The 26836-nt window shown below is 41.2% G+C and overlaps 1 protein-coding gene and 1 long non-coding RNA gene across 8 annotated transcripts in view; one reads left to right on the top strand and one right to left on the bottom strand.

The window, feature by feature from the left end:
- Positions 1-26836, top strand: part of Syt7 (Synaptotagmin 7) — a 620424-nt gene that overhangs the window by 506985 nt on the left and 86603 nt on the right. The gene's annotated exons all lie outside the window — the stretch shown is intronic.
- On the bottom strand, positions 4291-4799 carry LOC122417052 (uncharacterized). Its single transcript, XR_006262221.1, has 2 exons — positions 4741-4799; positions 4291-4667 (listed from the first exon to the last, which is right to left on the bottom strand). It is a non-coding gene; the product is annotated as an uncharacterized lncRNA (long non-coding RNA).

The raw sequence follows: 26836 nt of genomic DNA, 5'->3' as shown, positions 1-26836 counted from the left end.
CCCTTTGGGCGCCATTACATGCGCTGAACTGGTAATTCACCAGCATTGCATCCGCTTTTAAACTTTTTCTGCGGTACGTAGACAAAATGATGGGGGTCGTCGGGAAAAATACAGGTACGGAATCTACAGTTGTCAGGCGTCGATTGTTTCAGGTCGAGTAGCAAATAACCGTGCGGCTTGGTTGTTGCGTCGTGGTACGCCTCCTGTAGGAAACGCGGGTTTTCAGGATACACCTGTCGCGCGAGATGCTGAATTTGAGCACGATCACGGGGATTTTTGAAAATCACTATATAGTTGGCATTCAGCGAGATATCTCGCTGGCCGTGTCCATGATGGAATAAGTTCTGGGTAATAAAAATAACGCTCAGATTTTTATGATGACTGCCTTTGGTGAAAAGATCCGCAACATTGTTGTTAGACGCCTCGCGCATCAAATCATCGATTATGAGAAGTTTTGCGCGAGGGTCGTTAGCATAATCAGCACTCTGAGGTAGACCCTCGTGGAACTCTATTGATTCACCATACTCCGTGTACGCTGACTGCCACTCGGAGTAATAGAAAATGACTCTCTCAAACGGCTCACTGTTCATCCGTGAAATAAACTTTAAAAACTTTTTTACAAAGTACGTTTTACCGCAGCCTGTGGGACCACAGATCATTGAGGTCCAGGGATGCTTCCACCGTACATCCATCTGCGCGAATGACCACGTTTCCTGCGGGGCAATATAATATAACGAATTCGAGCAGTTGAAACATGTATAGAGCTTTTATTTTCCGGTAACAGTATAAATATTTTACAGTAATAACATAGATATTTTACAACGCTGCTTAACAATGTTTAAAGCGAGAGTTTTTATAAACTGTTATTTGTAGCCGTAAGGGAGCGAGCCGTATTCGCCATCACGTCTTCGCTTGACGCTCAGAGGCATGCACGATTTCTTTTCGGGTCGTGTGACAACCTGGTGGAACGGTGTACGACGTATTGAATCAAACTGTAGTACAACAGGATTTTCTCTCTCACCTATTATAAATGACCGTATTGATTCGTAATTTATCAGCGAGCTGTTTGCGTAATTCAGCGTTATGCCTTTAACCTTGCAAACCTCGCTTTCCGCGCCGCTCGGCGTATTAACTATGAAAGAATAAAATTTAGGGCCGCCTGAGATGAAAGACTTAATGTAACTGCCCTCGCCGTAAGAGCTTAGCTCGTCGGTTAAATCCCCTAGCAATTGACCCGTTGGCGGTTCATACTCTCCAGGCTCTTTTCTCGTGACATAAATAACGGAATCGGTATCGCAGTACAGAGCACGCTTACCCAGCGGTTCGAGATAGGTGTAAAGTTTTAAACGGGCTTGGGCTGTGGTGTATGCAGCTATGACAGTATTTGCTATATTAGACGGTATTACAGCATCATCGGTTTTCGTATAATTAACATACAGCACCTGGTTGTTAACAGGTAGCATACCAGTGATCTCGTGCTCGGGGCTATTTAGCAGCTCCATAAGTTTTTCGCGTGTCGACACTATTTCTGTTTGTGGTAAATTTTCGCGTTGTCCAAATTTACCCCAAAAGGAGTTAAGACAAAGTTTGGCTACCGAGCGCCGCCCCGGGTTTTTCGCTACCGCACCCCGCTCCAGCTGAACCCCTTCGGCTGTCTTAAAAGCAGTTATATAACGCTCTTGGGCAGCCTCGTCATCTGCATAACCCTCGGGCCAACCGCTAGCCTCTTGTTTAATTTTAAGAAAAATGTTTATGTACCCGGTGAAAAGGCCCCCCTTCTGTGTATCGCGGTTGTACTGCGTTATCTTATACTGCCAAATCTCGCTCACGGTTAATATTTTATACCCGCACGCAATAGCTTTTCGCAATTCATCCACTACCCAAGTACCGCTAAACACACGCTCCGCGGGGTCTTCATGAGGACACGCGTCCTGGTTCATTGTTTCGCAGCAGCTACGACATAACCCGAATAACAGGCGCTAATGCATTCGCACCGGCAGCACCGGATGATAAAGATTTTGCGGTGGAAGCACTGTACATTTAACAAGGCCCTCGACGCGGGAAAGACTGATATTATTTTCGGGACCTGTCAGCGCCCTGCACTCGTCGCCGACGTATACCGTTGGATGGCCCACCGGATATTTGCCGTACTTGCAGATGTATGGATACAAAGAGCAAACGTCAACATATCGTATCTGCTCCCCGTCTTTCACGTCGTACAGAGTGACCATGTTTTCCGTGCGACCACCGAAAAAAGCATCGCGCGGATTGAGAGGCTCCGTCGAACCAGAGGGTGATCACTCACAAAAGCGCTCATCTCTAAATCTGTTTTTATCATCCGGTCATACGCGCACTCCCAAATCTCGGTTAACGTGTAGCCGCTTGAGCGGATTCTCTGCGATATAGCGTTTGTTCTCTCGAGACGCTCGTTCAGTGTATCACCGTCGCTTTGTACACGGTCTCTGTTTACAGTGAAACAGCTCAAACACCCGTGCTAATAGCAACCGTGAAACTGTAACACGTGGGCTGAATCAGGTGTTTCGTAGTAACCGTCTACTAATAAATTTTGAGGCAATTTAAACTCGCGCGAGCGTCCTGCGTGAATGATACGACGATTTAAAGAATGCTCCATCCACACGAGCCAAGAGATCGCTTTTTTTGACTGATTGTGAGCCCATCTGTAACCACCCGTAGGTATAATACCGATCGTGTTAGGTTTTAAAAAATTTTTTCGAAAGATTTGGAAGCAGGTGGACGCGATTGTTGTGTTTTCGCTAAACGGGCAAACGCGTCCGCTGTCCTTGAACATTTTCCAGAAAACCACACAGGCCTGTCTCAATATCGTAACGTCGTTTTTACAATAGGTTATGAGCTCGTTTGAAAAGTTAAATACATAAGAGGCATTCTTTAACTCGTTATACCATGCAAAAAAACGCTCGCGTTCCTCCGGGCGCATAGTGTCGGGAGAGTAATCGGCTGCGGGCGGCATCGGCTCAATATAATTTTGATTCTCTGGTCTATTGAACAGATGCGGAAAAGATCCTTTGGCGAGAGCAGTTTTTAGACCGAAAGATTTAGGCAGTGCGCTCAGAGGCATGTGAAAGTAGTTCAAGCTGTCGAGAAACACGAGTTTGCCAACCCGCATTGTGATGATTTTAGTGCCGTTCATTATTAAAGACGGGAGCTGCGTTTTTTTCTCCTCGATGAAGTAGCGCAGGATAAACTGGGCGTCGAAACCACCGGCGTTATGGGCTATTAAAAATATGTGAGAGAAGTTCGGCATACTCTGTATGGCTAACTCCACAAGTTGACACACAGGGTTCGTCCTAAATATAAACTCGTGATCCCCGCAATGCTCGCACGGCTCGTCTATAGAAGCATCATCGCAGCACTTGGTGCAGACACGTTGAGCTACGCAAAGATTCGGTTCGTGAACGCGCATTTATACGTTTTATAGAAACCCTCCCCGCACACATGCGTCTTTTTCTCTAAAGGTCTTATCGCGCGAAAGCAGTTACGGCACCGCTGAAGAGACTCGCAAACAGTGTTTACCCTGCGTTTACGACGGATGGTAATAGCCCTGTGATTTTCTAAACATTGTTCCCCAAAAAAATCGCGGTTACATGTCTCGCATCTGATCGCGGCAGCTGTTCCCAGAGCGCAGGGCGGTGCTTGAAGGCAGCGAGGGCATTTCTTTTTTAAACATCTATGATCCCGACGAGAATGGGCGTTACAGATTGCGCAGAAGTTGAAGCTGCCTACAGCACCACGCAGATTCAAGATAGGCTGGAAATGATGCGACCGTTCATAATACAGAATGTATAACGTGTGCCGGACTGAGCCTACTGTATCCATAACCGTCTGTGTACCGTCAAACACCGGTCTTTCGCGTCGCCCCAAAGTCAAAAACTCGAAAACCACGATAGCTAACCCCTCGCGAGCCAAATAATTCTGGTATATAGCAATTTCGCGCATACCGCAGCCAGCGGGCTGTATAACAACATTTGCGCTTCTCGTGAGCTCAAGCGCCGCCTCTTTTTGAAGCGACCCGTTAATCTGTCGTATACGCTGCCATCTAGAATGCAGAGCCCCCGAGCGTATCTCACCCCTTTGCGCGTACGCGCGTGCTGTTACTAACGAGCGCGGTAGACACAGATTGTCGGTATTTCGAATCGTTAAAATTGATTTTTTAGCAACGCCCTCGTGTGTCAAACCTTTTCGCCCCCTACCCTCCAAACCTTTAACGATACATACTTTTATATGGAAAGAATCATTAATATCCAGAGACGCTGCACTTTGAGCTATGTTTGTTATTAATTGCCAGATATCTACAAATGTATAGGCGCGGACAGGACGGAATGAAAGCCAGACGGGGCCGTGCGCTAAGCAGCTCGCGGAGAACGAGATCCCCGCGTAGTCACCACCCTCACAGTGACTCGTGAGATGCGTCAGAAGATCGCGGAATGCTCCTTCAAGCCATGTTGTCACGTTTGCGCCAGCGTGAGGCTGGCGGATACGCAATGTTATCTCCCGACCACGTAGTTGAAAACGTTTGAAATAACGGGCTGTATCGTGCGTGATGATGATCCGCCCTCCCGGGGGTTGCACATCCCCGAAAGCCTCGTTCCCCTGTGTATTGCGTGTTCTTCCCCCGCCCGTTTGTATATCTGTAATCAAACAAAGGCGTGAGTTATAGAGTAGAGATCGCCGATAAAAAGGCATATTGTAACTTTAGTGTACCTCGTACTAATCGCGGTACGCCTATAACGAGATAGCTGACGAGTCAGCTGACGAGTACCCTGTGGTAAATATAATAAAGCCTTTTTAAACATATCCTGTATATACCGCAAGGGCTAGAGATAAAGAGAGAGAAGCGCGCGAGTGAGGGAGAAAGAGAGAGAAGACGTTATTATTTCTTTACCTGAATCACGCTCCATCAGCTCTTGAAACCATAGGCCGAAGCGTCTAGCTTCTAATCGCTCCTCGTTTAGACGCTCCCCCTCCTCCTCCTCCTCCTCCTCCTCCTCCTCCTCCTCCTGACGAGCATCCATCGGATACACCCCCAGCTGATTCTCGGGCTGTACGAGGTCATCTTCCTGCTGACGATGGTGGTGATACGATGGACCCGCTATCGCTCCGTCGTCATCGTTTGCTCTGGCTTGCCGGTACACAGCTGTTTGGGTTATTTCATAATTTCTGTTTATTAACGCGGTTTATTTTTATTTTATTATCATTGTACGACTATGCTTACCTAGTATATCAGACCGATCGCTAAACATCAAGGAGGGGTTGAGAATAGTCGACGCCTCGTCGTCATCAGACTCGGGTTGCAGCGGTATCGGTTCGGCCGATGCTGCCGAGGTGCTCGTCCTAGGCTCTTCCTCGTCAAAAAAAAAAATAACGTCAAAACAGAGCTGAATACGCACGGTAGAGGGCGGTTTGATGCTCTGCTTCCTCCACAGCTCTCGTCGCCTCAGCGAGAGCCTCTTCTTCTTCTTCGTCGCTCACCGCGTCGTAAAACTGCCGATGGCCTATGGTGAAATCCTGCGGTATCGGCTCGGCCGGGGCTGCCGAGGTGCTCGCTCTAGGCTCTTCCCCTACCCCCTCCTCATGCAGCGGTTCTGAAAAAATACCACCCCCAGTAGTTTTTATGTCTAAAAACGAAAATCGGGGATAATAACGCCAAAACAGAGTTGAATACGCACGGTAGAGGACGGCTTGACGCTCTAGATCCGTTTCCTCCGCAGCTCTCGTCGCCTCAGCGAGAGCCTCTTCTTCATCACTCCCCGCATCGTAAAACTGCCGATAGCCTATGGTAAAAATAACTGCTGTATTGCTAACCGCCAACAACAGTGATTTATCGAGCTAATGGTACTTACATCTGATTTCATCCACAAGGCCTCTTACGCGGGGAGCTTCTAAAACACCGCGGCGCTGTAACTCCTCATACACAACACCCAGCACTCATTGACCACTTAATATGCCTCTGTTATAGGCCACCACTAGAGCCCGTAAAGGGGCCCACCAGATCACGTATTTAAGTCTGTTCACGAGTCGATCACCCGATAAACGCAGCAGCTCGTAACACCATAGATCATTACACCGACGTCTCAGCTGAGCGCTATGCGGTTTTGTTAGACGTAAAAGACCCAAAATACAAGAACGCACTGATTCATCCGACATCGTAAGGGGTAATCGTTACATACCGCTCTATATGACGGTTGAATCGCTACTGACATATCTCGAGCGAGAAGATAGGTGTGAATCATAATTAAAATGCTAGCGATATTTTTTTTCAAGACGGCAAAGGAGCAGTCGCTGAAGTTTTACAGTACTCTGCATGGTCCCCGGTGTTTGCGTGAAAAAGCACGCGCACGAGTGAGACAGCTTTGTTTATGCCTGTGCAAGCATATTTCCGAGCATATTGCTCCATTTCCTGTATAGCATCTTCTCCCGAAGACCGAGCTGTGTCTTTAGCTCTCGGAGATACGCCCTTCATAAGTGAATCGGTTGAGTCCGCAAAAATAGCATATAATAAAGAATATATATCGGTGGGGTTTGTTTAGAGGTATCAAGAGGCTGCAGCCGTATGCGTCGTTTTGACAGCTCTGTATAAAGCATCGCGTCTCACGGGAGAGCGAGAGAGAGGTTTGCTCGCTAAAGGATCAGTGTGATGAGAGCGAGCGAGACAGTATATGGTATCACTGCTACAGCTTTCAAGCACTGTGCCTCTACATCTAGCGAAAGAGCGAGTGAGAGAATGCACGGTGTCGCGAGTGTGAGCGAGAGGGCATATGCTGTTGCTGGTGCTCTCGCGCTCGTGCGCTTCACAAGAGAGAGTGAGCGAGAAAATGTATCATGGCTCCAGGTGTGGGCGAGAGGCTGTGCTCTATCCTCGTTACAGCTCTGGAGCGCTCGGCCGATGCACGTGCAATTCTGATGACGCTGCACAGCGGCGTCGCGAGAGCGCAGGGCCTCGCATCTCATGAGAGAGCGAGCGAGAGGCTTTATCACGACACGGGTGCGAGCGAGATAGCATGCGCTATCATTGCCACGACTCTCAAATGCTCGAGTATTGTGCCTCACGAGAGAGAAAGAGGATGTATCATGACGTTGGAGCGAGCGAGACGGTATATGCCATCGTTGCTGGCTGTTGCTTAAAGAACCAGCGCGATGCTATGACTTAAGGTCAATGCTACGATGACGTACTCCCCCGCCTGCTTAGAGGCTGTGCCCGGTGAGCGCGAGGTACCGCATCTCAAGAGAGAGCGAGCGAGAGCGTATACGTTGACGCGTATGCTAGCACGAGAGCGAGCAAGAGGGTGTACGCCGTCGAGGCTGCAGCAACGTGCAGTTTTGATGAAGCAGCGAATACCTCAAGCTCTCGCGAGGCATCGCGAGCCTTATCTAAGCGTGAGAGTGAGCGAGAGGGCATGTGTGAATCCTTTGCCCCGTATACGAGGACGACTGCATCGGGCCGAGGTGTCGGCTGTTTTTACGGCCCCTCCTGTCCATCTTTTACCCCCGCAATGATGTGCTCATCATAAGCACGTATTTGCATAAACGTCTTAGCCTTCTTTGCCCATCAGTCTTCAATCGAGTCGCGCGCGAGTATCTCGTCCCGGTCACTCTCTCATATTCTGTCCGTCTAGAAGTTTTTTCTTTTTTTTTTGTTTTCCTCAAAATGTATCCGCGCTACCGCTATTACGAGTTTCTGTCTCGCTCATTTACGTGCCGCGACATACGGTTGTTGAGCGTTGCGTCCCTGTACATCCGTACCGACGCTCTAGAACAATTGTATCTCCACGTGGTAGATTTAATGTATAGTGAGTTTATAGACGGGAGGTTGGGCCGGCCCATCCAAAGCGAGGAGGCAACGCCGGGTGTGAACTGTGTGGTGGTGCTGCGGGGCTCGCGTATTGCGTACCGTGGGGAAATAGTGTACTGTGATAGCGGTGATTTTGTCGAGGTGCATCTGGTGGACCACGGTGACAGTGAGTTTTTCGATTTAAACTGCCTCTACCACCCCTCACCGGCGTTAGAGGCGATACCGGCGCTCGTGATAGAGTGCTCCCTCCACAGCCTCGCCTACTTAGAGGATTTTCACCATCCCATCCATGAGATGGAAGCGCTGTGCCAGGGGCCTCTTACGGCTACGGTCATGAGCCCTCCTACACGTCACCCCCTGAGCATCCAGCTGTTTGCCGAGGACGGCCGGGATCTCGGGGGTGTTCTCGTGAACGAGCTGCAGGCCGCCTATCCCGATTACGACGAAGGGGTTGAAGACGGGCTCCTCGGCGTTGCTGCCGCCCCGGACGACCCAGAAGAGTAGTGTGTGTGTGTGTGTGTGTGTGTGTGTGTGTGCGCGTGAAAAACAATGGTGCACGAGACAGCGTCGTGGAGCCTGGATCGGGGGACAGAGAGAGACGCGTCACCCTGGTGAGTTTTTCGATATATATTTTTTATTTTATTTTATTTTTATTTTTATTTTTTATTTTTTCTTTTTATTTTTTTTTTGATTTTTTTTTATCCGTTTTAAAAATAAAATTAATATGTATAGAGAAAGAGAGATTTTTTTTATTTTATATTTTTTACAAATATAAAATAAAAAACATACACCGGAAAAAACGGTGGTGCGCTATGGTGACACGCTCATCCCCCTCCGCACACCCACAAACCTCTCGCCCACAACGCCGACCGCTCGGCCTAGTGGGGGAAAGGAGTGGGGATAGGAGTGGGGGTCGCCATAGTGCACCACCTACTACTGTAGGTGGTGCTGTCGTACAGTTTCCTTTTTTCATGATTGATTTTTATTTGGATGAATAGTGATGGGCGGGACAAGTACTTTTAACACATTTAAACATAATTTGTACCGATCTAAAATCGACGTCGAATATTGTGAAAAATACCAGGGGATCCTGAGAGCCTGAGAAAAACCGATTTTCTTCCAAGTCTCTACCACTATAGAGTAACAAATTATTATACCTTTGATGTGTTTTTGTGTTGGATTGAAACGCTTCTTAAAATAATTTTATAATGTTAAACCTCGAAAATACTAAGAAAACGCTTTTTCTCCGATTAATACAATAGATTTTAATGCTGCACGTAACTCAAATGGTAACTTTTTTGATTCATAAGAACTTTCTCAAGTTCCTGATGATACCCGTAAGAATAAATATTCTGAATTATCATTAAATACTTGGCCTCAAATTAATATCATAAGTTTTAATGCTGGACGTAACTTAAATGAAAATTCTTTTCAATTGATTTTGTTACAATTTTTTATTATACATTTTTTTATATTTTAATAGAATTTTTTCCGATTGTTTTTTATTTTTGGTTTTTATATATATAAATTTTTTTCCCGGTTTTGAATTTTTTTTCTATTCCATTCAGAAACAAGCAACCATCAATGTACTTGTTCCAACCTTTTTTCTCCTAGAGGAATTTTGGGGTTTGATATCACGTAATTTTTCTCAACTTCCTTGATTTCGTTTTGATGGCTATAGGATTTTAGTTCCAATTTTTATGTGGTGTTATTTTGTTAGTACGTTTTTCAAGGTTATTAATTTGTTAGTACATTTTCAAAGATTAAAAATAATGGCGATAATGATCTAGAGTCGCGGTAGTGACTCAAAGACAAGTACATTTATGACGTCGCTGCCAGAGACTCTTTACAGGAGCCATCGCTTTTCTACTTGTTTCGAAAATTTCTTTCTTCAATAAAATAATAATCACAGAATTTCATAGGATATTTCAACTTGACGTATTTTTTATTTATTTTTTTCTATCGATTGCGAACTCTTGCAACTCTGTAGCTTAACGCATTCAAAAGATATTAATTATTATTTTTTTAATTTCATCAGAAAATTGTGCATTTTTGGTAATTATGTAGTTTGATTACTTTTCCGAAAATCAACGAAAGAAATTTTTTTTTAGCATGGACGGCTTCGATTAGTTACCATTGATGATATTTCGTCGGGGGAGGCTAACATTTTCCATAAAAAACCATGTGTTTGAGGTTTTGAAGTTATTGGAAAAATATGATGAAATATGGTATATTTGAATATTTTTGAGTTCACAACACGACAGAGCGCGCGGGCACACACACACACACACACACACACACACACACACACACACACACACACACACACACACACACACACACACACACCAAAGGTATTCTAAACCCGCCCAGCAATACCACACAAGCATCAAAAATGCTCTGAATACACCTACCGATTTCGCATAAACATCGCATATGAGTATCCGGAACAACTTTTGATGTGTGTGCGAAATCGTCGTATTAATTCAAAAAACTTTCGATGTGTGGGTGTGGTTTCGCTGGGCGGGTTTAGAGCAACTTTGGCGTGTGTGTGTGTGTGTGTGTGTGTGTGTGTGTGTGTGTGTGTGTGTGTGTGTGTGTGTGTGTGTGTGTGTGTGTGTCCACCTGTCCTAATGTGAACTCCTAAATAGCCTGATATACGCCAAATCCCCGCATTTTTCCAACAACTTCAAAACTCCATAACTCATGGTTTTTATGGAAAATGTTAGCCTCCCCCGACGAAATATCACTTACTATAGTCCAATCGATAACTTCGAGAAGAAGAAAAAAAAATTCCATTGATTTTCGGAAAAGTAATCAAACTACATAATTACCGCATTTTTTCGCACACATTTTTGATGTTTATTTGTTCCAAGAACTAGGGATATCTGGTTCCAAACATATTTTGTATACCTATATATTTCCGTGTCTGACATTTCTATTATGTGCATGAAATAATGAGGTTGGAACGCCGTCAGTGTCCAAGTTGACCTAACATCGTGACCATGGATGACACCTATATATATTGTGATCGTGATCGTGATGTGAAAGCTCACTGATTTTAGTGCGCAGTTACTGCGTTAGTGGTATTTTAATTCAATAATCATTTAGTAATCATACATTTTTTATATACTAAAGATATCGTGAGCATGATGTTAGTGGTGTTACAAACTCAAATTCGAATTCTATTTTTTTGAGAAGTGCTGGTGAGAATGCGGATGTGAAATTGTACTTAGTTCGACGGCTCCATGGTTTTCGATGTCTAGGACGACGGATCCATGGTTTTTGATGTCTAGGTCGACGGCTTCATGGTTTTCGATGTCTATGTATATTTCTCCATCGTTTTCGATGTCCAAGCATATTGCTCCATGGTTTTCGATGTCTAGGTATACTTCTCCATGGTTTTCAAAGTCCAGGCATATTGTTCCATAGTTTTCGATGTCTAGGTATATTTCTCCATGGTCTTCGATATCTAGGCATATTTCTCCATGGTTTCCGATGTCTAGGTCGACGGGTCCATGGTTTCCAATGTCTATGTCGACGGCTTCATGGTTTTCGATGTCTCGGTATATTTCTACCATGGTTCTCCATGTCTAGGTCGACGGGTTCATGGTTTCCGATGTCTAGGTAGACGGCTTCATGGTTTTCGATGTCTATGTCGACGGCTTCATGGTTTTCGATGTCTAGGTATATTTCTCCATGGTTTTTGATATCTCGGTATATTTCTCCATGGTTCTCCATGTCTAGGTCGCCGGGTTCATGGTTTCCGATGTCTAGGTAGACGACTTCATGGTTTTCGATGTCTAGGTATATTTCTTCATGGTTTTCGATAATTAACACATGCATTAATGTTAACACATGCATTAACTTCGTTTTTGATTTGTTTTCGAATGAGCAATTTGAATAAAAAAGTGATGGGCCGGACAAGTACGTTTAAGACGTATTTGAACATAATTTGTACCGATCCAATCGAAGTTGAATGTTGTGAATAATACCAGGGGATCCTGAAAGTCGGAGGGGAATCGATTTTTTAAAGTGTGTACCTTGTTGAAGTAACGAATGACTCATGTGAATTTTTAATGATTTTATTTCCATTAATTTTTTTGTAATTTTGATAAAGCGTTGTGAGCCCGACAAGGATTCTCAACCCTCATTTGTCGCCAGAGATTATATTTCGAATAACTGATAAATACTTGACCTCGAATTTATATAATACATTTTAGTACTGCACGTAACTTCCGTTATGAATTTTTTTTATTAACTTTTTTCGGGAAAATAATTATCATGAATTTCATTAAAGTTTCCAATTTGTTCGATAAATATTCCAAATTATCAATAAAAACTTGGCCTCCAATTAATATCATACATTTTTATACTGCATGTAACTTAGATATAGTACATTTTTTAATGTCTTCAATATTTATGAATTTTTTTGAACTTTTCAATTTTTCGTTTATTATTTCTATAGAATTTTTTTCCTGGTTCTGAATCTTTTTTCTATGTCATCCAGAAACAAGAGACCATCAATGTACTTGTCCCAACCTTTTTTTCCCTAGGGGAAGTTTATGGTTTGATATCTTGCCTTTTTTCTCAAAAGTTCCTCATTTATGTTATGACGGTTATAGGATTTTAGTATAAATTTCTATGAATTATTTGCTTAGTACATTTTTATAGATTCCATTCTCATGCGAACATTTTTTATGGGATAATCTTTTTCATGAAATTATCAGCAAATAAGGGACCATCAATGTACTTTTCCCAATCTTATTTTCCCTGGGTATGATGTTCGGCTTATAAAGTTGGTTTCCACCATAAAAGACCAATTTTTCGTAAAAATTGTAGTGAAAATATTTCGTCACAAGTCTGCCCTTGAACTTTGGCGATTTTTTCCCTTATACTCTAATATGTTATGCCTATTATGAACTCAACAGCATGGAGGAATCCGGGATGAGGCCCGAGAAATGAATTTCGGTTTATAATGTTGGTTTCCACGTAAAAGACCAATTTTTCTTCAAAATTGTACTGAAAATATTTCGGCACTGGTTTGGTCTTGGACTTTGGTGATTTTTCTCCTTGTCTTCTAATATGTTTTGTCTATTGGGAATCCAAGAGCATGAAGAAATGCGTGTTGTGGGCCATAATATGATTTTCGGCTTATAACGTTGGTTTCCACGAAATAAGATTTATTTTTCGTTAAAATTGTAGTGGAAATATTTCGTCACAGGTCTGTCTTTGGACTTTGGTGATTTTTCTCCTTGTCTTCTAATATGTTTTGTCTATTGGGAATCCAAGAGCATGAAGAAATGCGTGTTGTGGGCCATAATATGATTTTCGGCTTATAACGTTGGTTTCCACGAAATAAGATTTATTTTTCGTTAAAATTGTACTGGAAATATTTCGTCACAGGTCTGTCTTTGGACTTTGGCGATTTTTTCCCTTGTACTCTAATATATTTCGTCTATTTGGAACCCAAGAGCATGGAGAAAAGTGTGTTGCGGGCCGAGATATGATTTTCGGCTTATAACGTTGGTTTCCACGAAAAACAACAAATTTCTCGTAAACATTGTACAGAAAATATTCCGTCAGTGGTCTGTAAATGGAGTTGGGCTATTTTTTTTCTTCTACTCTAATATGCTATGCTTATTGGGAACCCAAGAGAATGGTAGAAAGCGGGTTGGGGGCCGAGATATGATTTTCGGCTTATAGCGTTGGTTTCCACGAAAAAGGACCTATTTTTCGTCAAAATTGTACTGGAAATATTTCGGCACTGGTTTGTTTTTCCACGTTGGTGATTTTCCCCCTTATCTTCTAATATGTTTTGTGTAATAGGAACCCAAGAGAGAGAAGAAATGCGTCTCGTGGGCTGTAATATGATTTTCGGCTCATAACGTTGGTTTCCGCGACAAAAGATCTATTTTTCGTCAAAATTGTACTGAAAATATTTCGTCACCTGTCTGTCCTTGGCCTTTGGTGATTTTTTCCAAGTCTTCATACCAAGAAAGAACTGATGTAAAGATTTCCTTAATAGAACCGATTTTATTTATCCCTTTTCTTCAAAATTCAAATGAAAGATAGATCAAATTCAAGACACGAAAAATCCAATAGATTTGCCCACTTTAAATGTCGCTTTTGCATTCTGAATCTAGAGATTTCATTTCATCCAAAACGTGCCCTCAATGAAATATATTTCCAAAGTTGGCAAGTGTCCGCTGAGGTTCAATTATCCACAGTTTGATAGTTGCTGAAAAAAAGTACCCGAAAACTTCTACCATTTATTATGTCAGAACTCAAAGCAGCAAAAAAAACTAAGCGAACTTAATTCAACAGAGCAAAAGACGTTTAAGGTACCTGCATTGGTTTTGGAGGAAAACCATTTCAGGACAATTCAGAAATGAATTTAGAAATTCGAAAACTCACAATGGAGTAGAAAAAGGAAAATTGAAGTATTTAGAAAAGCGGAAGACTTTTGTGATGAATTTTGTAGATTACAGGATACGGTTGGAGTAAATGATTTGAATGATTGGCACACATGCTGCAACACAGAAATATCAAAGTTTGGATGTATTCGCTGTATATCAGTCATACAAATTTCAATACTAATTGAAAAGGAACACTTAAAAACTTGCCGAACCAAGTTCCATTACATATTACCATAATCAAAGATAAGGGGTGATTCGTCACATATATATTTATCCACAGAAATTTCAGAGTTCGCGGGTATCTGCTGCGGTTTAATGTATCTGCGCAATGAGCTTCGAAGACAGCAATTTCAAATCTATCCATAAATGAGCAACTGTAGACTTTTATAATCAATTTTTCACTTCATATAGATGTTACAGTTAGAGTCAAAATGTAAAATGAATGGCACAGTATTTAAATTGTATAGTTTGCAGATTTTTGCAGTATTTTAATGATCCGAATCTACAGCATTATAATGAAAAGTTGTCAAAAGTTATGATATTACATTGAAATCACATAGCGCACATTGCATTCAGAAATTCTGTAAGTTTCTGGGGATGTTGGTAGGCATCATATTTGATCGCATCCAAAACTGAGCAACAGTAGACTTATCCGAATGAATTTTTTTTATAATAATTCCATATTTGTAGTTTGCAAAGTGGAAATACTCAACATACATGTCATTCTATAAGTTTTGTTATCAAAATTTGTGTTTGCAGACCGCATTCCTGAGATACGACTTTTCATATCATCAGCAAAAAAAGCATCCAAAGGCTTTCTGGAAAAGTTTCCAAATTTATCACTCGACAGACCTAATGGGAAAAGAATAACTACACACTATACCAAGACCAGATTTTTTTTTGAAAATCTGATTTACAAAATGTGCAATTCAAGATCATGGTTAGAAACCTTTCGAATCATGTTACCACAATCATCATGAACGAGTAGAAAATCATAGGACACATATTAGGGAACGAATTAATAATATGAATCGATCCGCTGCAAACTGAGCGGGTGAAAACAAGGATCGGAGAGGGCAGAGCTAAACTGAATATCAAGCAAAATATAGGGATGTTTAAAAATAATGACGACACAAGAAATAAATTAGAAAACATTTATTCAATTAAAGTTTCTAATATCATTCTTGTATAACAGTTGCGTGTATTTTTGTTCTATTTATTCGTATATATAACCTATGTTCACATGATATATAACCACGCCACTGACAATATATTCGCACTGGACAATATTTCTCGTACTCTGGTTTAATTGAAGGATTATTTCAGTTAACACTTATTTCCAATCGAACGAAATAATGAAATCTTGAAAAGTTTCGTTGACATATACGCATCGCGCATTTTTTATATTCTTTTTCACACACACATCACAGACTACATTTACGCGGCTGCTTTGATACCGGTTTAATAGATCACAAATAACAAAATAAATAGTAATGTGCACTTCTTCAAATGACGAAAATTATTTTTTTATTGATCCCGCATGCACTTCGTAATGTCGAAACTCTGTTCATACGATCAAAAACTGACACATTGTTTGTACATATTGTGACGTGACATTTTTGCCCCGCCACTCGCACGAATCGTGTCGACCAGTGGACCGGGTTTACGGCCCATTTTGACGCCGTTCGACTCGTCGGGTGTTGGTCGGAACGAGACTCATCGTCACGTAATTATAAGATTTATTTTTAAGAATCGCGTATAGTACCTTTCGAGCGACAATTTACTAACAAGGAACATCACTTTGGTGTCCCCCTCCGATTTTCTTGAAACTGCTGTATGTGAAAGAGCATTCGAAAGTAAGAGACACGTATTTTTTTTTATCGGCGGAAAAACGGTTTTAAGGGGTGAAACCACCCTTGAAAGTAAGGCATGTCAGGGGGTGATTTTGCAGTTTCACCAGCAAGCACTCAACAGATTTTGATAAAACCAAAACCAAAATGTTTCTTATCTGAAGTGATGAAAAGTTCACCCTGTGCACGAAAAAAAAAAAAAAAAACAGGGGGTTAACCACCCTTACATTCTTATATTTCTCACGCCACAATGAAAAGGAACGAATATGATGGAATGAAACGGGTTCTATTTCCATGAAAACATGAAAATAAAGTTCACATGTTTTTGCATTTTTGCAAAATAGCAGTCTTAAGGGGGTAAACTACCCCTTTTTTGAATTTTCGTACTGTATGTGGCTTATTTCTGTTTTACATGTTTTTGCTGATTCGAAATATTATAATAATTTCGAATCAAGATTTTCTGAGGTATCAAAGTCAATACAAGACTCTGAAAGTGTGAATCTCCCCCACTCGATTTTCCTCTTTATTCGCTATTTCAAAATTTCTCCCTGCATTTCGTTCAATTTGGTTGCTCTGCATCGAAATTACGAATTCAATAATTTTAGGAACGTATAATGATCGTATTGACCTCAATCTTGGCGGGCAAGGGAAGGAGGAGGGGAGCCATTTGATATTTACTACGATTCAACTTTGAAGTCTGAATAAGTCTATGCTGTTGATCTTGTTTACTAACGAACATTTTTTAAATGAAACTTCAATACACATTAACAATTCATTAACCGTCTCATAGTATAGAATCGGATTTTATTAGATAAGTACATATATCGAAATAAAATATAATAAAACCTATCATTTCCAGCAATTATGGCTCATACGTTGTACAATAATGATATTCATCAAAAAAATGTTTCAAACACAAAGATTTTTTGCACCATGCACATTTTATAATCGCTATATTATTGCAACCAGGTATTTCACAGTGTGTTTTTGATTGACCGAACCCAAAATCAACAGGATTTTCGAAATATTCCGGTTTTTCCGTAATATAATTACTTTTAAACCATGAATATTTGAAAAGATTGATATAGCGTGGAGATGACAATTGATTGTGGGCCAAAGATTGCAGTTTGATTATATTATTCCTCAAATGTAAATTTATATCAGCATCCACTAATAGAACACTATCTGAAAAATGTCGTACAAAATTTTTCCATATCCTGAATCCAAATACATCAAGCGGTTGAATTTTTCCAGTTGTACCTTTTGGGATAATCATTGTGATGATTTTTTTATCATGAGGGGTGGCTTCACGTACAACTTTGGGGCAGTGTCCACTCCAGGAATCAATCAGTAATACATTGTCACTTCCAACATTCGGAAAAAAAACTTTTTCCATCCAAATTTTAAAATGATCTGTAAACATATAACAAATTATATATTTATAACTATATTTTGGAAAAAGTTGATGCACCCTTAACGATAATACGCACCGGAAGTAAGTTTCCCAGATTTCGATGCTGTTACTATGACGTTATCTGGCTTAAACAATTCGTTCGTTACTCTCGGTCCAAATTCACCTTTTGCCTCCTTTAATACTATGAAAAGTGGAGAAAGTAGTTTCCCGTTGGCATTTATTGTTGGCTGAATCGTGTAGCTATGGGTCGTTGAAGACACTGATTGTACAACGCATTCAACTTTTTTCGATCCTTCCATCGCTAAAGTTCGTGCTGAATGGATTTCCAGTTGAAAACCGCTTTGGTCCGAATTATATACATTACTTGACCCATACTTTTCTATTAGTAATTTAACATCTTGAACAAATTTGTCCGCATTTGTTTGCAGAAGCGCTTCTTCCTCCACAGTTTTTCTCGTTATAAATTTATTAATTTTTCTGGAAACAATGCGATGCGATTTCTTAAATTTCCATAGCCAGTTATGAGAAGCTTTGAATCGTATATCTTCATGGCCTATTTCTTTCTGTGCCTGTAGAGCCCACTTTCGAAGGTCAATATCATGAACAATGACACCCGCGTCTACAGCAGTTTTCATATTCCGTAATGTGTATTCAGAAATTCGAGCAAGTTTTTCTTTATATGTACCACCCTTGTTCAGTTGTTGTGCCCAGCGTCGTAACTGCCGTATGGATTTTACAGATTTGTATTTTTGTTTGACGGTTTCAACACTGTAATTCTTTTTTTTACCAGATCTCCAATATTCAACAGCTTTTTTTTTATAATCATAGCTCAGCTCATCGTCACCAGAACAAGCGTCGGAATCGACATCATCATCCTTTTGCCATATCATATCTTCAACAGCAATTGCTTCGAACTCTTTAAATGGTTCTTGAAAATCAAGAGTTTCTTCCTGTATCATCTCAATCCCGTTGTAATCTTGCATAGAATCGATTAAAATTTTTTCGAAATTCTCCTTCATCTCTATTTCTGCATTATTAACAGGAGTTTGTGCAATGTTCATAGCTTCAAATGTAGCCAGTAACAATTTGATAACGTTGATTGGGTTGACTTTCATGCTGGTAAAAGTAGTAGGCACAATACACCAAAAGCACAGAAAAAGCACGCACGATTTGGAGCTCACTCAAAAATGCACTAGTACAATGCTAATGGTTACCGCCTTCGAAAATAAGTATCGAAAGAAAAAAATATTTATTAATCTCACGATGCCTGATAACGTTTTTATCTGATGCATGACTCAAGAATATTCGGAATGACTAATGTTATTCGGTGTGTGAGAATGCCAAAAATATCAGGTGATCATAACTACTTGATAACATTTTTATCTAGCACAAACACCGGGATCATATGTCTACGCCTCTATTTTTCCGCCAAAGTTATGAAAGTGTTTTATAGAGGCATTTTTATCTGTAGCATGGTACCTATTCATTTACGTGCAGTTTACAAGCTTTCTATGATCACCGAAAAAGTAGTTGTGAGAACTTCCCCCCCCCCCCCCCCCCCCCCCCCCGCCAAACCGACACCATCCAGGTCAATACGAGTTTTATATGTTCCTAAAATTATTAAATTTGTAATTTCGATGCAGAGCAACCAAATTGAACGAAATGCAGGGAGAAATTTTGAAATAGCGAATAAAGAGGAAAATCGAGTGGGGGAGATTCACCCATTCAGAGTCTTGTATTGACTTCGATACGTCAGAAAATCTTGATTCGAAACTATTATAATATTTCGAATCAGCAAAAACATGTAAAACAGAAATAAACCACCTACGGTACGAAAATTCAAAAAAGGGGTAGTTCACCCCCTTAAGACTGCTATTTTGCAAAAATGCAAAAACACGTGAACTTTATTTTCATGTTTTCATGGAAATAGAACCCGTTTCATTCCTTCATATTCGTTCCTTTTTATTGTGGCGTGAGATATATAAGAATGTAAGGGTGGTTAACCCCCTGTTTTTTTTTTTTTTTTTCGTGCACAGGGTGAACTTTTCATCACTTCAGATAAGAAACATTTTGGTTTTGGTTTTATCAAAATCAGTTGAGTGCTTGCTGGTGAAACTGCAAAATCACCCCCTGACATGCCTTACTTTCAAGGGTGGTTTCACCCCTTAAAACCGTTTTTCCGCCGATAAAAAAAAATACGTGTCTCTTACTTTCGAATGCTCTTTCACATACAGCAGTTTCAAGAAAATCGGAGGGGGACACCAAAGTGATGTTCCTTGTAAGTCTAATAACCGTTACCTTTTACCTCGGTGCAAGGACGAGAGAGAAATTCTTGATCGTTTAATTTTGAGTTTGATGAAGTTTCCTTTTGACTATTCCGTTTGTTTTTTTTGAGAGATTTGTTGTTAACGTCACCACATTGGTCCCAGCGAGCATTAGTTATTTGTCGATACTTTCCTGCTGTTCGAGCCGATCTCGCTCGCAAGAATCATCCCTCTCACGCCGTCTTCGAGTACCGACGAACATTCTCGACCTGCGGGCGATTGAAAGAGCACGCTGACATAGGCCATTTATTGAACGCCGCCCGTGTCTTTCCCGCCGTAGCAACCCAGAGTTGCACCGCCTGCAATACCGTGAATTCGGGTGTCAAAGTCCGTGTGAACCGGCGCCTCGTCAGGTGGGGTCTGGGGGAGTTTTCTGGAGGCGAGGTGCTGTTCTTGCCTGGTGGCTTATCTTGTGGGCCCACCGCGACATCCGGAGTCGTGAGGGAGGCCTCCCCTCGTCCTTTCAGAGCTGCTCGCTGGATCCTCAAGAGGAGAGACACCCGGATCACGGTCATCTAGTCGAGAGGAGTGTTTCGAGTGAGCGGGAGAGGTGCGAGCAGCAGAAGGATAATTATTGCGATATTGGGTGAAGAAGCGTAACGGGAATTATCCTCCGTACACGCTCCCTTGTTTTGAGTTTCCCGCGAAAGCGCGAGCAAAGACTCTGTACTCTAGTTCGCGCCTAGCGCGTGAGCGCCGTTGTGCATGGGCCTAGTGGTGGGGAGAACGCCGAATCTGGAGGACCGCTCGTACGCACTATCAGTCTTCTTCCGATCACCTCACCGGCGAGTCATCAATACCTCCCGATCATCGAGGTTCCTTTGTCTTTCGGCGTGCGACGAGCGGGTTCCTCGGTAAGCCCTTTCTCTTTCTCCCGGAATGATTAATGGAGTTGAGCATTTTGAGTTTCGGAATTTAGTTCCGGTTTATTTGGCGTTTCGGGGAACATGTGTGTCGAAGTTTCGAGCGAGATTGTGGCCGATACTTCCCGTGTTCCCGAATTTTGTAGTTTGGCGGCTCAGCTCCACTAATCGATTCGATATTAATTTGGGTCCATTCATTCTAGTTTATTTGACGTAATCCGGTTGCGCATGAATTAATTAAGTTTGAGTTTTGTAATGTCGAATTTTTGATATCGAATTTTGGTAGTACGCGCTGGAATATTCCACGCAGCTACGTTTCTCTCTCTCCCTGCACGCGTTGAGGCTCTAGCGAGCACGGTCGTTCGCGCGATGTTTTCGCTCTGTCTCTCTCGCACTTATTGTCGCGCGTCGTCTATACGGCGATTTATTCTGTCTTTTGTATTGCGTATTTTTCAGCCGTTCCTTTTGCGTTCGCAGTTATTTCCTTTTCTCTATTTCGTGACGATCGTATCATTTTGTGTCTCTCTATGGCGAATTATCTTACGGCACTCTTCCGTTCCCTCTGTTACCGTTTCAAAGATTATCTTGCTATTAGTTTCTGTGATTTATTTTATCGTATAACGCCGCTATCTTCGTATTATCGTACTGATCGTTCGGGAATTTCGGTGTTACCTCGCGCTTAGCCAAAGTCGCTTCACTATTACCTTCGATTACCTTTCGTCGCGAATTATTTTAGGGTTACCTAGCGTCAATTACCTTGCCTATGTTGCCTATGACGCTCTCGCGAATTATTTTAGGGTTACCTAGCGTCAATTACCTTGCCTATGTTGCCTATGACACTCTCGCGAATTATTTAGGGTTACCTAGCGTCAATTACCTTGCCTATGTTGCCTATGACGCTCTCGCGAATTACTTTCGGGTTACCTGGTGTCGATTACCTTTTACCTGAATTTACCTAAGACACCGTTTGTTCTGGCGTTGGTTACCTTTTACCTGTTACCTAAGGCATCTGCTCGTCAGATCACTGATTATCTTTTACCTACAATGCCAGAGCGTCGGTCGTCGACTACCTACGACACCCGCAAAATTGCGATGCGATTACCTATTACCTGAATTACCTGATGAATTCGAGTAAGCCACGCGCCGAAACCGCGTTGTCGTCCGATACGTATTGGCCATGCGATTCTAGCGAGCCGTAAATTGAATTTCCTTTTCAACTCTTATTTTATGTAGAATTCAATCTCGCGAGGATTCATCTTTTCCTGTACTTTTGTTTATTTGAATAAATTGTGAATCTTTTCGGAATCTTCTGTCTGTGTCGATTATTTGCTTTGCGTTGTGAATTGCTACTTTTCCTCAAGGATCCCCCCCTCTACCTTTTGTATCTCAGATGTGCTGAGTAGTCGGACCGTCCTCGGTCATTCGTTCCCCTCGTGTACTCTAAATTCTAGTTTTGCGTTGCGTTACGATCGCGAGAATCGACGAAAATAAAGTCGATTAATTCGACGGTACTTTGTACCTGGCGCCCAGTTCATTCTCGCAGCCGGAGAGTTATACGGGAAGGAGCGGGTGAGCCGAGAAGGGACTGGATCGTACCCTTGCGGAGAAAATCTACGTTACAATATATATATGTATATCGGTCGAATTTATGACTGTTGTTACCAGCTGTGCTGCGCTGTGTGCAGCCCCCTGACACTGGGTACTATTCCTATTACGATGAATATTTCGCATCTTGTCCCGTCTTTTTAGTTTCTTTATTGGCCACTTCGCAGCACTACTAATCATCTGGCCTATAGGCTTCACGCATGCGCACTCCAAACTTAACGCGAATTACTCCATTTTTTTCTTGACCCTCATGTGTTTGTAAACAAACGTCCGGTTTTTTTGAAGTATTCGCTGAATTCGAATTTTTTAATTTGTTTTTGATTGTTCTCCACTTTGATTCTTAAAAAGTTGATTGTATTTTTTTCGGTTGATTATGCCGAAGTGCATCGTCCCTGGCTGTACCTTAGGGTATCTGTCGAATCCGGAAAAAGTACACTTTTTTACAATTCCAAAGGACGTGGAAAGTGAAAAATTATGGAAAAGTGCTGTGCGACGAAACGAGAATTTTATCAAAACTGGTAGTGCAGTGTGCGGAAAACATTTTCGGAGTGATGAAATCATGTGGCAGCGCGAATATCTGAGTCCGGATGGAAAAATTATTGGAATGGTATGTTAAATTGTTTACTGTTTTGGTGCTGACGACCGTCTTTCTGTTAAGTTTATTTTCTCTCAAAATTACGATTTTTAAATAAAAATTTAATTTCAAACATTTCAGGGGAAATACAAAGTCCCTCATTTGAAAAAAGGCTGCATTCCATCAGTTTTCTCATGGGTTGAGGAAACTGAACAATCACAATGTGATCAACTGTTGGTGAATGCTGAGAATTTTGTTTCTGCGGCAGAGACTGATAATATAGGTCCAGAAAACTTATCAACTGGTCAAGTTAATATTTCTCCAGTGGAACAGTTGCAGTCATCAACAGAAATTGGGAGCGAAGCAGAATCTCTCTCATTAAAAGGCAAGAATCTTTTGCTACAAAATGACATAATGAATGTGCAATTTTACAAACAAGAATGTTTTTCCAGATGTACCTGACGCAGAGCACATTCATCAAAATAATTCAATTCCGAAGCAGGAAATATTTTCTCCAGCTACAGCGAAGATTTCAAAGAAGAGAGGCAGCCTGAATTTCTCTGAACTTCAGAAAGCCTTTATAAATCTTCCTCCAGGGTGGTCAAAATATGAATCAAGTTGCGCAGGCATAAAATTGCTATTTTATTACATGAATGAGACTGTCGCAGTGAACGATTCTTTCCAAATGCTGTCATCAAAGAATGTCATGATCAAAGAAGACATGTCAATAGACATAAGGGTATTTGGTCAGTTGCTTGCTCTCAGTAATTTTAACATGCCTCGCCACATAAGCAACATCGAAGATTTGGAAGAATTATTATTAATGATTCACCGTTTCAATGTGTGTCGTGGTGTAACACAGCCGGCGGGATCAGGAATATCGGAAATTGATTTGAACACTAGATCATTAATCAAAGATAATGCTGGAACTTTGCATTACACAGATTGCATCTTGCTCCTGAAAAATTTGAAAATGTGCACGCGTTGTAATGCGACGAACAACGCTCTGCGAAAAACTCGACGTCGATTTCAACAAACTGGGATAGATATGCAAAAAGAAAAGATCGTCCGAATGAAAAATCAAAATCGGGTATTGTCAACTTTACGGACGAAGTATCGTACAGTGCTACGAGCGAAACGACTTGCACGGGAAAAAATAAAATCTCTGCAAGCAGAAATGTCGTTCCATCGTCAAAATATGGCAAAGTATAGTAACCAAGACCTTGACCAATATTCGCAAAATGGAAAAATTCCTGAAAATCAGCTCCACGTACTGAAGCAAATAATAGAAGCAGCGAAACATAAAAATGCGAAAGGACGAAATTACTCCGAACAGTGGATGCTGTTATGTATGCTCCTCCATATGCGATCTCCATTCGGCTATGAGTTCCTTCGGTCAAATGATATTCTTCCCCTTCCAAGTATGAGAACCGTCCGAAGGTACATTTAAAAATTTTTGAAGTTTGTTACTTATAATGAGTATAACTGCATACACGCATATGCTATTACAAAAGTTTTTCGATTCTAATATTTACGACATAAGTCTGACAATTCTTTCAACGTTTTTAGATATTTATCGAAGATTAAAACTTCGTGCGGATTTGATCCTGAATTCTTCGAGGTTCTAAAATTGGCATTCAGCAAGAAAAGTGAAATTGAAAAACACGGTATCCTTTTGCTGGACGAAATATCCACCAGGGAAAGTGTCAGTGTTGATACCAAAAAATTGACGTACACTGGTTTGATCGATTTTGGTAAAAAAGATTTCCAATCGTCAAATTTCACTGAAAAAGCCAATCATGGATTAGTGTTGATGCTGCAGTCTCTACATAGCGATTCTTGTCAACCAATCGCCGTTTTCGCTTCAAGAGGACCTGTGAAGGGAGAAGTACTTGCATAGCTTATTGTAAAGACCATAATTAAGTTGGAAAAGATTGGTGTAAAAATCCATGGAGTTGCTAGCGACGGAGCCAGTCCCAACAGAAAATTTTGATCAGAATTGGGCGTATGTGGCGAAAGAGGGAAGCTTTGAAACTATTTCGAGCATCCTGTGGTGGAAGGTCGAAAAGTTTTCGTTTTTTCGGACACACCACATCTTTTGAAAACCGTCCGAAATCGTTTACACAATAAAAAAGTTTTGCAAGTAAGTATTTCGTTGACCCATGCAACGTTTGTATAACGTTCCGTTCGCTGCATTTTCTTATTTGTAATATTTTATAGATGAGTCCTCAGGAACAGCTAATAAAGTGGGAACATATCGAGATCCTTTATCAAAAGGACAGAGAGAGTGCTGGGCCTGGACAAGCTCTGGTTTGTCCTAAACTGACTGCTAACCACGTTTTTTTGAATAATTCACTTAAAATGCGTGTACGATTAGCCGCTCAAGTAAGTGTCTCAAATCATAATTATCTCTGTTTGATAACGTTGGAAATTTATTAGAGTAACACATACCCATGCAGGTTTTCAGCAAATCAGTCGCAGGAGGGCTTCGATTTTTCGAAAGATTTGTGCCAGAATTACGCGGTTGTGAGGCTACGGCAGGTTTTTGTGAGTGGATGAATGACACTTTTGACGCGCTCAATCGAAAACAGTTACTCGATGGAGTCGAGCCTGGCAACATCGACTTTAAAGTGAGTAAAATTCGCGATTAGCATCGGTATAATTGTACGCGTCCGAACAATTATAATAATCCGTTTAACATTTTTATAGAAAATTGAAGCAGCCCTACAGAAGCTCGACACTTGGGAAGAACAAGTTGATAAAGGACATTTATCCAAGGATCTTTTTCTAACGAAACAAACCGCTGAGGGACTACGTGTAACATTGCAGTCGACACTGGATCTTGTACGATATCTCACCCAGCACTGCAATTCTCCATACGTGTTGACAGGACGCATAAATCAAGATGCATTGGAGCTTTGTTTACAAAGAGATTCGCAGGGTTAATGTTCATTTTTTGCCAATTTTATAATAGTGTGATCACAACGTTCCCAGATGTTCCTGCGCATGTGAATTCCTTCAGTGATTTTATTTATGTTCACGCATGTCTGTTTGTGTTTGAATTTGTTCCGGCAGAAGTTTTTTGGGACTGTGAGACAGGCTAGTGGTTCCAATGATCATCCTTCAACCCCGACGTTTCTAAACATATACAAGATCCTATCCATTTATAGCGTTTTGAAACCTCCAAGGACGGGTAATTGTTCAGTAATTAACTCAAAATCTACTGAGCCTTTGCTGACTCTTACCGACCTCAAAACGATCTATAAAAATCCTAATGACTCCAAAATCCAAGCACACGTAATAAAAGAAAAATTACAGACTATTATCCAGCATGATGATTGGGAGCTTGACGATATTGTGCACATAACAGAGCATTCTTATAATATGCCAGCAGACACTGACTGTGTTATGTATTGCTACACGGCAGACTTGACGAAATGAATTTGCAATTCTGTCAAATGTTTGCAATGCAAGAATGCATTGGTAGGCTCTGTTGATGAAAACAGTAATATTCTCCCAGAAGCGGTTTTGAGTATTTGGCAACAACGGGGTACCTGGGCTCATCCAAACAAAAAAACTATATCAATTAGTTTTATTCCTGGAAGAATCGTTTCAAAAACATTGTCAATCTCCCAATGTCTTCGACGAAGTTCTCGAAGAAGTCTATGCAAAGCAAATATCTTTCCCATGCGGTTTGCATTCCCAGGATATAATATTTCAAATCATTCAAATATTTTTGATGACTAGAATGCAGCATTATTGTACCCGCATGAATTCTGACCAGGTAAAAAATAATCAATTTAAAAAAAAAAACAGCCAAATTCTGTACGACATAAAAAAACACAAAATGAACAGGGAAAAAAATAACCAACAAATTATCTAAAACGATAACGCATATTAATGTATAATAATGTATATTTTATAAAATGATAACGAAGCAAAACATTGTATAAACTATG

The sequence above is a fragment of the Venturia canescens genome, chromosome 10 (assembly GCF_019457755.1).
Source record: "Venturia canescens isolate UGA chromosome 10, ASM1945775v1, whole genome shotgun sequence".
NCBI lineage: Eukaryota > Metazoa > Arthropoda > Insecta > Hymenoptera > Ichneumonidae > Venturia > Venturia canescens.
This window is presented reverse-complemented; position numbering and strand designations above follow the sequence as displayed.